Consider the following 9,574-nt stretch of genomic DNA (forward strand, 5'->3'; position numbering starts at 1 on the left):
ACGCCGGTAAATATGTTTGTAATAGTCAACGCTGACATATATGCAATACAGAGAGGTTCATACATACACACACACATACATACATACACACATACATACATACATACAAACATACATACATACATACATAAATACATAAATATACATACATACATACATACATTCATACATACATACATACATACATACATACATACATACATACATACATACATACATAAATACACACACACACACACACACATTTTGTCCCGGCTAATAATTAATGAGCTATAACTGGAGGTTGATGTGAGAAAATATTTTTATCGAAACCACAACATGCATTATAATCACAAGCAACTTCCAATAAACCAGTTATAATTACTGATAAAACGGTTCGACGGTAATACATGTTACAATTTTGTTCTAAACAAAAGTGAATTGTTGATGGGTTAGATATTATAATCTCGCCTTCGCGTAAAATATCGTTCTAGCCACTTCACCATGACGGGTACTTCACCTCAAGTAATGCTGAAGCAATACAGATATTAAAACAATCATAATCAATCAAGTATATATATATTATAGTTATATTAACTGTAAAATACACTATTTCAGTTGTTAAATACGTCTATTTGTTATTATTATACATTACCGTAATGTAGCGGGTTTTCTCTCTAAGTATATAAGGGGGCGGGACGTAGCCCAGTGGTAAAGCGCTCGCTCGATGCGCGGTCGGTCTGGGATCGATCCCCGTCTGTGGGCCCATTAGGCTATTTCTCGTTCCAGCCAGTGCACCACGACTGGTATATCAAAGGCCGTGGTATGTACTACCCTGTCTGTGGGATGGTTCATATAAAAGATCCCTTGCTGCTAATCGAAAAGAGTAGCCCATGAAGTGGCGAAAGTGGGTTTCCTTTCTCAATATCTCTGTGGTCCTTAACCATATGTCTGACGCCATATAACCGTAAATACACTGTGTTGAGTGCGTTGTTAAATAAAACATTTCTTTCTTTCTTTCTCTAAATATATATGTCAGAATTACCAAATGTTTGACATCCAATAGCCGATGATTAATAAATCATTGTGTTTTAGTGGCGTGGTTAAACAAAACAAACGTTTCACTTTTGTTGTACAGTGATTCATCAGTTCATGCCATCACAGCTATATTTATTCCAGTCGGTTCTGTCCTGTGCTAGTTTTGATTTAATAATCTACTCTAGGCGTGGCAGTCATCTTTGCGGCGGTGCAAGAAGGATCTCCTCGGGAGTGGTTGATCACTTATAGACGAGGTACTAGACAGTGTCACAGACTGGCTGCCAGGCTACCAGGACAAAATGAACAAATCTAGGTTCATATTGGGTGAGTGTTGAGTAAGCAAAACGTTGAGAACTGAACAGAACAGAATTTTATTACACCTAGGATGCTCTGTTCTGTTCAGTTCTGACATGATAGAAGCCAGATGGTACCAGTCAAACAGTCTTACATGTTTTCACACGTGCATGTATTGAGATGTGATTTAGAGGAATGGATAAAACATAGAAAGAGGAAAAGTTGGAAAATACAAAAAGAAAAGAAAGACTAAGGACGAAAGAAGAAGAAGAAAACAAATTGACCCACGACTTCACAAAGAAACGAAACAATAAAATAAGAGAGACAGACAGACAGACAGACAAACAGAGAGAGAGAGACAGAGACAGAGAGGAGAGAAAATCTTTAACATGCTCATGTACCACTACGGTTTCAGGCATGTCTGTCACGGGCCAAATCTCTGGATAGCCAGTGGCCTGGTCCGGGACAGAATCACAGTGTTTGAATCTGTTACAACTGACATTGCAAGCGATTGTTGTCCTGTGGCCAATATGAGTATTTCCAGCATCATGAAAGACGCTACTTTAAAAATGAATCAATAGTAATTACTATCATATCTTTATCAAAATGTTCACTGTGTATAAGCATGATTTTAATCACCGTAATTATCTCGACGTTTAGATTAAGTAAATTATATATGATTGGCGTGGGTATTAATACATTGTCTCAAACATGGTTTAGAAACCTCGAATGACACACACGCAAGTGTAATAGTGCATTTAGTTTCTTCGTTCAGTCTTTAAACCAAGTTTCGCAACTAATAGCTGCAGGGCTCGTGTTTATACAACTTTAGAGTCTAGACTCAAATCTCTGATGACGTCACACACAATTTATATGGCGTTGCCATGGCGTTACAGTCACAGACTCTATTTGAGAAGACACCAGAAAGTTTTTGGGGCGGGACGTAGCCCAGTGGTAAAGCGCTCGCTTGATGCGCGATAGGTCTAGAATCGATCCCCGTCGGTGGGCCCATTGGGCTATTTCTCTTTCCAGCCAGTGCACCACGACTGATATATCAAAGGCCGTGGTATGTGATATTATGTCTGTGGGATGGCGCATATAAAAGATCCCTTGCTACTAATGGAAAAATCAAGCGGGGTTCCTCTCTATGACTGTGTCAAAATGACCATATGTTTGACATCCAATAGCCGATGATTAATAAACCAGTGTGCTCTAGTGGTGTCGTTAAACAGAACCAAATTTAACTATAAAGGTTTTATTTATAAGTTCCAAGCCTGCAATTTAAAAGCGCGTTATCAAATAAGAGACCCTAATACGAGTAATATCCACAGTCTATACACAGGTGGGCTTTCGTTGGGAGCTCCATGTGGTAAAACGTGCACCTGAAGCTCAGTCGTAGAAGAGTTCACGCGCGGTAGCATTCATTGAAAGACATAGTGTGTTATTCTCTTATTGTCTTATTTCCCGTCACTTATTGCGTTATTTTCTGTCTCTTATTGTTATTCCAGCACTTATTGTTTTATTTCTGGTTACTTATTGTATTATTTCCCTTCACTTACTGTGTTATTTCCCGTCAATTAGTGTGTTATTGTATGACTTACTGCCATTTTTTTTGTGTTATGTCACATTACTTATTGAGTTATTATATGACTTACTGTTACTTTTTGTGTTATTTCACGTCACTTGTTGAGATATTGTACGACTTACTGTCATTTATTGTGTTATTGCACGTCACTTATTGAGTTATTGTATGCCTTACTGTCACATATTGAGTTATTTCACGTTACTTCATGTCACGTCATGTATTGAGATATGGTATGACTTACTGTCATTTATTGTGTTATTTAAGGTCACGTCTTGAGTTATTGTATGACTTACTGTCAATTGTGTTATTTCACGTCACTTATTGAGTTATTGTATGGCGCACTGTTATTTCTGTTATTTTACGTCACTTCTTGAGTTATTACATGACTTACAGTCACTTATTGAGTTTTTTCGCGTTACTTGTTGAGTTATTGTATGCATTACTTTCACTTACTGTGTTATTTCATGTCACGTGTTGAGTTATAGTGTGACTTACTGTCACTTATTGTGTTATATCACGTCACTTCTTGAGCTTTTGCATGACTTATTGTCATTTATTGTGCTATTGTACGTCACTTAAGGAGTTATTGTATGACTTATTGTCATTTATTATTATTTCGTGCCCCTTGTTGAGTTATTGTATGAGTGATTGCTATTTATTGTTTAACTTTACGTCACTTGTTAAGTTATTGTATATAACTTAATGTCACGTACGTTCGTGAGTTATTGTATGACGTACTGCCACTGTGTTTGCTATTTTACGTCAACTATCGTGTTATTGTACGACATATTGTCATTTATTGTTATGCCATGTGACTTATTGAGTTATTGTATGACTTAGTGCCAGTTATTTGTATTCCACGTCAATTATTGAGCTATAGTATGACTTACTTTCCTTTAATGTGTTATTGCACATCACTTATTGAGTTATTGTATGAGTTACTGTCATTTATCATGCTATTTCACTTCAAATATTGTGGTATTTCATGCCACATCTTGAGTTATTGTAAGACGTACTGTACTGTTTGATGTTATTTCACGTCACTTGTTGAGTTACTGTCACTTATTGTGTTATGTCACGTCACTTAGTGAGTTATTATATGACTTACTGTCATTTACTGTGTTATTGCCTGTCACTAATTAAGTTATTGTATGATTTACTGTCACTTATTGAGCTATTTCACGTCACTTGTTGAGTTATTGTATGATTTACAGTCACTTACTGTGTTGTTGTACGTCACTTGTTGAGTTATTGTATGATTGACTGTCACTTATTGCGTAATGTCATGTAACTTATTGAGTTATTGTTTGACTTACTGTCATTTATTGTGTTATTTCACGTAATTTAAATGAATTAGTGTATTTCGTTCATTTGTTGTGTTACTTCACGTCACGTGTTGAGTTATTGTTGGACTTAATGTCACTTACTGTGTTATATCACGTCACTTCTTGAAGTTTTGTATGACTTACTGTCACTTATTGTGTTTTATTTCACGTCCCGTTATTTGCCGTTATATGACTTACTGTTATGTATTGTCTTATTTCACATAATTTGTTTAAATATTTTATGACTTACTCTAACTTATTGTGTTATTTCACGTCACTTGTTGAGATATTGTATGAATTGCTGTCACTTATTGTATTATCTAGCGTCACTTATTGAGCTATTTTATATCTTACTGTAATTTGTTGTGTTAATTCAAGTCACTTGTTGAGTTATTATATGACTTACTGTCACATATCGTGATATTTCACGTTACTTAGTGAGTTATTGTATGACTTACTATCACTTGTGTTATTTCACGTCATTTGTTCAGTTATTGTATGACTTACTATAGTTTATTGTGTTATTTCAAATCACTTGTGGAGTTATTGTTTGATTTACTGTGATGTTTTGTGTTATTTCATGTTTCTTATTGAGTTATTGTATGACTTACTCCCACTTATTGTGTTATCACAGTGAGTACTCCATGAATGGTGGATATCAAATATCACGTGTTAGTGGTAAGTGCATATGTATGAAAACTTTAATTTAGTGGGGTCACTGTTAATTGTATCATCATACTATGAATCAATGTTCACATGCGTATTTCACATGGAGCTGTGGGGTCAATAAACAACACACCGCACTAAGTCACACCCCAGATGGCATTCCCTTCTGTTCATTCACGATTGTCACCCGCCATGTATTCTGTTGTATTGTCTGTCTGTCTGTCTGTCTGTCTGTCAATTTATCCCTCATCTCTCTCTCTCTCTCTCTCTCTCTCTCTCTCTCTCTCTCTCTCTCTCTCTCTCTCTCTCTCTCTCTCTCTCTCTCTCTCTCTCTATGTGTGTGTTTCTATCTATCTATCTATCTATCTATCTACATAATAAATAAATAATATTTCCATATACTTACCTTTTTTAACACCCAATATTTTTGTGTGCTTTGGTATTGTTAAATATTTATTCATTCGTGTATATATTACCAGAATCATTGTGCGCTTGCATACGTACGTTTAGCCGTTACCAAAGCTGCACATGAAGTATTGTTTAAATCAATGTTTTCCATAATCGAATTTTCCATATGCTAATACCTGTATTTGTTTTATTTTTAAAGTTATTATATTAGCCTATTATTATTATTATTATTATTGTTATTAGCACCGTCGACATTATTATTATTATTATTATTATTATTATTATTATTACTAGTACCACTACAGGAATAATGACGATTTCTATTTTACAGAAACCGTACATTTGATTTACCGAAGTCTAGTCAATGCCGTAAATGGTCAAGGAACGAACAGGCGTGACGTAAGAAGACTGAACGGTATCCAATAGCGACACTGACGTCATGCTCAAGGGGGCGTCATCAATGAGTTACGACCCCATCGTTTAACGTCAAACCCCAACTTTGATATAGTGTAGGACACTGCCATACCACAGTCTGTTTTATATAAAGAAATTTCGTCATATCATCGTCAAAGCATTTTACTTTGCAAAAGAATATATTCTGAAAAATATACAACCATATTATTTGATGGACGAATTCTTTCTGTAATAATAACTTAATATTAAAAAAGAAATCAATAAAGGGAAATAGTTACCCAATAAATAGATCCAAGTGTTTAAATGTTGAAAGAAACTTCCACGTGTTGTAAATGAACAGAATACATCACTAAACTGTCTATGTTTTCTAAATGTACGTATAGATTCACACACACACACACACGTGTTAAATAGTCGCTTTGACAGAACATTCGCTAATACGAAATAATCAATAACTCAAAATTTACGAATGTTTATAGTAGAAAATAGTGCCTCCAAAATCTGCTATTTCATATTTGCAGACGACAATGGTCGTATGCTTGAAACCAATTGGCGCTATATGACAGTGACAAAGACACGAGTACAGAATGTCTGCAAGTTCATTCATATCGCTGCAACAACCGATCGGTCCCTTCATAACGCTGTGGCTCGATCGTGTCCGTTTTAATGGCAGTGATAATCGATCGAGCTTATTTTGGGTTGATTCTCCAGAACACTTGCTCATTCATTTAGCCACACACCACTAATCAATGGTTACGGGCGTATTCGATTGCCTGCCCTGACGCAATTCTTACTTACTCCGCGTATATAACTAGGCGTAATCTATATTTAAAGATGATTTTTAAACAGACGCAGACAGGTTCTGTGACTCTCTGCCTGTCTCTCCATGTATGTATGTGTGCATGTCTGCATCTTCATTCATTCATTTAATTTATTCGTTCATCCATTCGTTCATTCATATATTCATTTATTGATCCATTCATCTGGGGGAAGATGGCAGATCAGACAGCGCTCATCTGAGGTGCGACGGGACCCAAGATCCAGCACCCTCAATGATAACGGAGTTTTCCCGTTCCAAACAGTGCCTTCCGAATGGTATATCAAATGCCAACATGTCGGCAACAAATTCTCTCTCTCTCTCTCTCTCTCTCTCTCTCTCTCTCTCTCTCTCTCTCTCTCTCTCTCTCTCTCTCTCTCTCTCTCTCTCTCTCTCTCTCTCTCTCTCTCTCTTACCATATGTTAGACACCAAAACGTACCATATGTCAGACACCAAATAGCCGTTAGTGGCAAAGCACTTGCCTGATATGTGATCTGTCAAGGATCGATCCCCGTTGGTGGGCCAATTGGGCTATTTCTCGTTCCATCGAGTGCATCAAGTAGGCCATATGCATCAAATAACCGTCTTCGGTCATTTTCAGAAATTTCGTGGAGCCAATTTGAAGAAAGGGAGGTAATCACTAATAATGAAACCTAAAAAGCTTATAAATATCAGCGGTTTGTAATGTCTTATTTTTAATTTACCATAAATATTATTTTCAGGAATACATGTGACTTGTATTTTATATGATGTTGAGGAGTCGCATTCATTCATTCATTCGTTCATTCGTTCATTCATTCACCCATTTATGTATTTATTCATCCATTTATCCGGACTCCTATCCATTGATCCATCTATCCATAGTCTATTTGTTCAACTACCTACCTACCTACCTAGCTACCTACCTACCTACCTAGCATAGACATAATGAAAATTACATGTACAAACAGAGGTACCAGCGTGGAAGGTCAAATACATTATAACTGGAATTTTTGTAAATATGTTTTTGGCAATAAAGCATATGCATATATATAACCCCCAAACACATTTGTCTTTGTTATGTGTGTGCATCAATGCGTGTGTGCATATTTATATGATTAAACACTTTTTAGATACCTTTTCCTTAAAATGCCAACGACTGGAGGGATCGGTAATGTATTAATTTGTCTTTCAAAGGTGATGGGGATGGTAGTGATACTTTTGACACATATTTGAAGTCGCGTCTAGGTTAGATCTGCCGTAACCTTAAGTGGATATAAAAATAAACACAAAAACCCCACCGCAAACAAAGTATCCTATAATAACTGGACAGCTTATTGTGCTTTGAAAATCTATTTTTCAATTCAACCACATACTATTTTCATATACTATTATATAATATGCCTTTTTCTACAGGTATGGGCGACCAGCGTTACTTACATGTTTCCAATTTCCCGCCTGTTTGCCGGTAAAAATACGAACTTTTCTTACCATCATAACGCACAATGGGCCGCCTAAAACAATATAACGACGCAAGGAGGAGGTGGGGTATAGGGTAGGACCAAAACGTGTTCTGTTTGCATTCATGTGTGTCTAAGTCCAAGAAACCAACTAAACAAATAGAAAGTAATGTTTTATTTAACGACGCACTCAACATATTGTATTTACGGTTTTATGGCGTCAGACATATGGTTAAGGACCACACAGATACTGAGAGAGGAAACCCGCTGTCGCCACTTCATGGGCTACTCTTTTTTCGATTAGCAGCAAGGGATCTTTCATATGCACCATCCCACAGACATCCCACAGACAGGGTAGTACATGCCAGTCGTGGTGCACTGGCTGGAACGAGAAATAGTCCAATGGGCCCACCGACGGGGATCGATCCCAGGCCGAGCGCGCACCGAGCGAGCGCTTTACCACTGGGCGACGTCCCGCCCTAAGAAACCAACTAATGATAACGGCTGGAGTATTTAATATATATTTGATTATTGCTGGAAGAATAGGTATTTCACCACATGCCTGCCTCGTCCATGGAATGCCAATTTTAAATAGAAATAGAAAAATAGAATCAACATGAGTTGCCCTAAGTAAAGAAAGAAAGAAGTGTTTTATTTAACGACGCACTCAACACATTTTATTTACGGTTATATGGCGTAAGGCATATGGTTAAGGACCACACGATCGATCCTAAACCGACCGCGCATTGAGCGGGCGCTTTACCACTGGGCAAAGTAAAGCAATGCAAAGCAATGCAAAGCACACACAGAGAGAGAGAGAGAGAGAGAGAGAGAGAGAGAGAGAGAGAGAGAGAGAGAGAGAGAGAGAGAGAGAGAGAGAGAGAGAGAGCAACATAATAAAAATATAGTTATTAGGTTAAACCCCCCCAAAAAAATTTGTTACACTTTAAAATCAAAATGCTGGAGCAGAATGTATATTGCTTGAAATAAAGGAAAAGGATCAGTGTATAGATCCGATGATCGTACTTCTATTATGTCTATGTGATGTTTATGGTCCTATTATTTCTAAATCCTGATTTATACTGTCCAAAATACAGAGCACAAGTATTTCTTGATATTTAAATACATGTACACGTTAATACAATTCAAAAGGAAGATATTTCGTTTAATGAAACCACAACAACACACTAATTTATTAATCATCAATTATATCATTTCAAACATAATTTTGATCATTCTGACACCTCAGGCGAGCGCTCTACTGATTGAACTTAATACTGCACCTTGCATACAAAATATGATCACATATTATTAATAGAGTAAATACCATTGAAATCTTAGGAAAATGTACAAAGAAACACGATTAACGAGAGAATGAAGATAAATGAAGTAATTAACTACACTTAAACAAAGTTTAAGATTTGTTTTGTTTAACGACACCACTAGAATACATTGATTTATTAATCATCGGCTATTGGATGTCAAACATATGGCCATTTTTGACACAGTCATACAGAGAAAACCCGCTACATTGTTTCATTAGTAGCAAGGGATCTTCCCACCATCCCACATACAGGATTGCACATACCACGGCCTTTGATATACCAG

The 9,574-nt window shown here is 36.7% G+C and overlaps 1 long non-coding RNA gene across 4 annotated transcripts in view; it reads left to right on the forward strand.

Moving 5' to 3' along the window:
• LOC121380479 overlaps nt 1-5,855 on the forward strand; it is a 59,461-nt gene extending 53,606 nt beyond the window's left edge. For all 4 annotated transcript variants that reach the window (XR_005958944.1, XR_005958943.1, XR_005958945.1 and 1 more), the window contains 3 exons: nt 1,203-1,341; nt 4,856-4,899; nt 5,627-5,855. This is a non-coding gene — a long non-coding RNA (uncharacterized LOC121380479). The remainder of the gene's footprint in view (nt 1-1,202; nt 1,342-4,855; nt 4,900-5,626) is intronic.
• Nucleotides 5,856-9,574: the final 3,719 nt, after the last annotated feature.

The sequence above is a fragment of the Gigantopelta aegis genome, chromosome 9, assembly GCF_016097555.1.
Source record: "Gigantopelta aegis isolate Gae_Host chromosome 9, Gae_host_genome, whole genome shotgun sequence".
NCBI classification, from domain to species: Eukaryota; Metazoa; Mollusca; class Gastropoda; order Neomphalida; family Peltospiridae; genus Gigantopelta; species Gigantopelta aegis.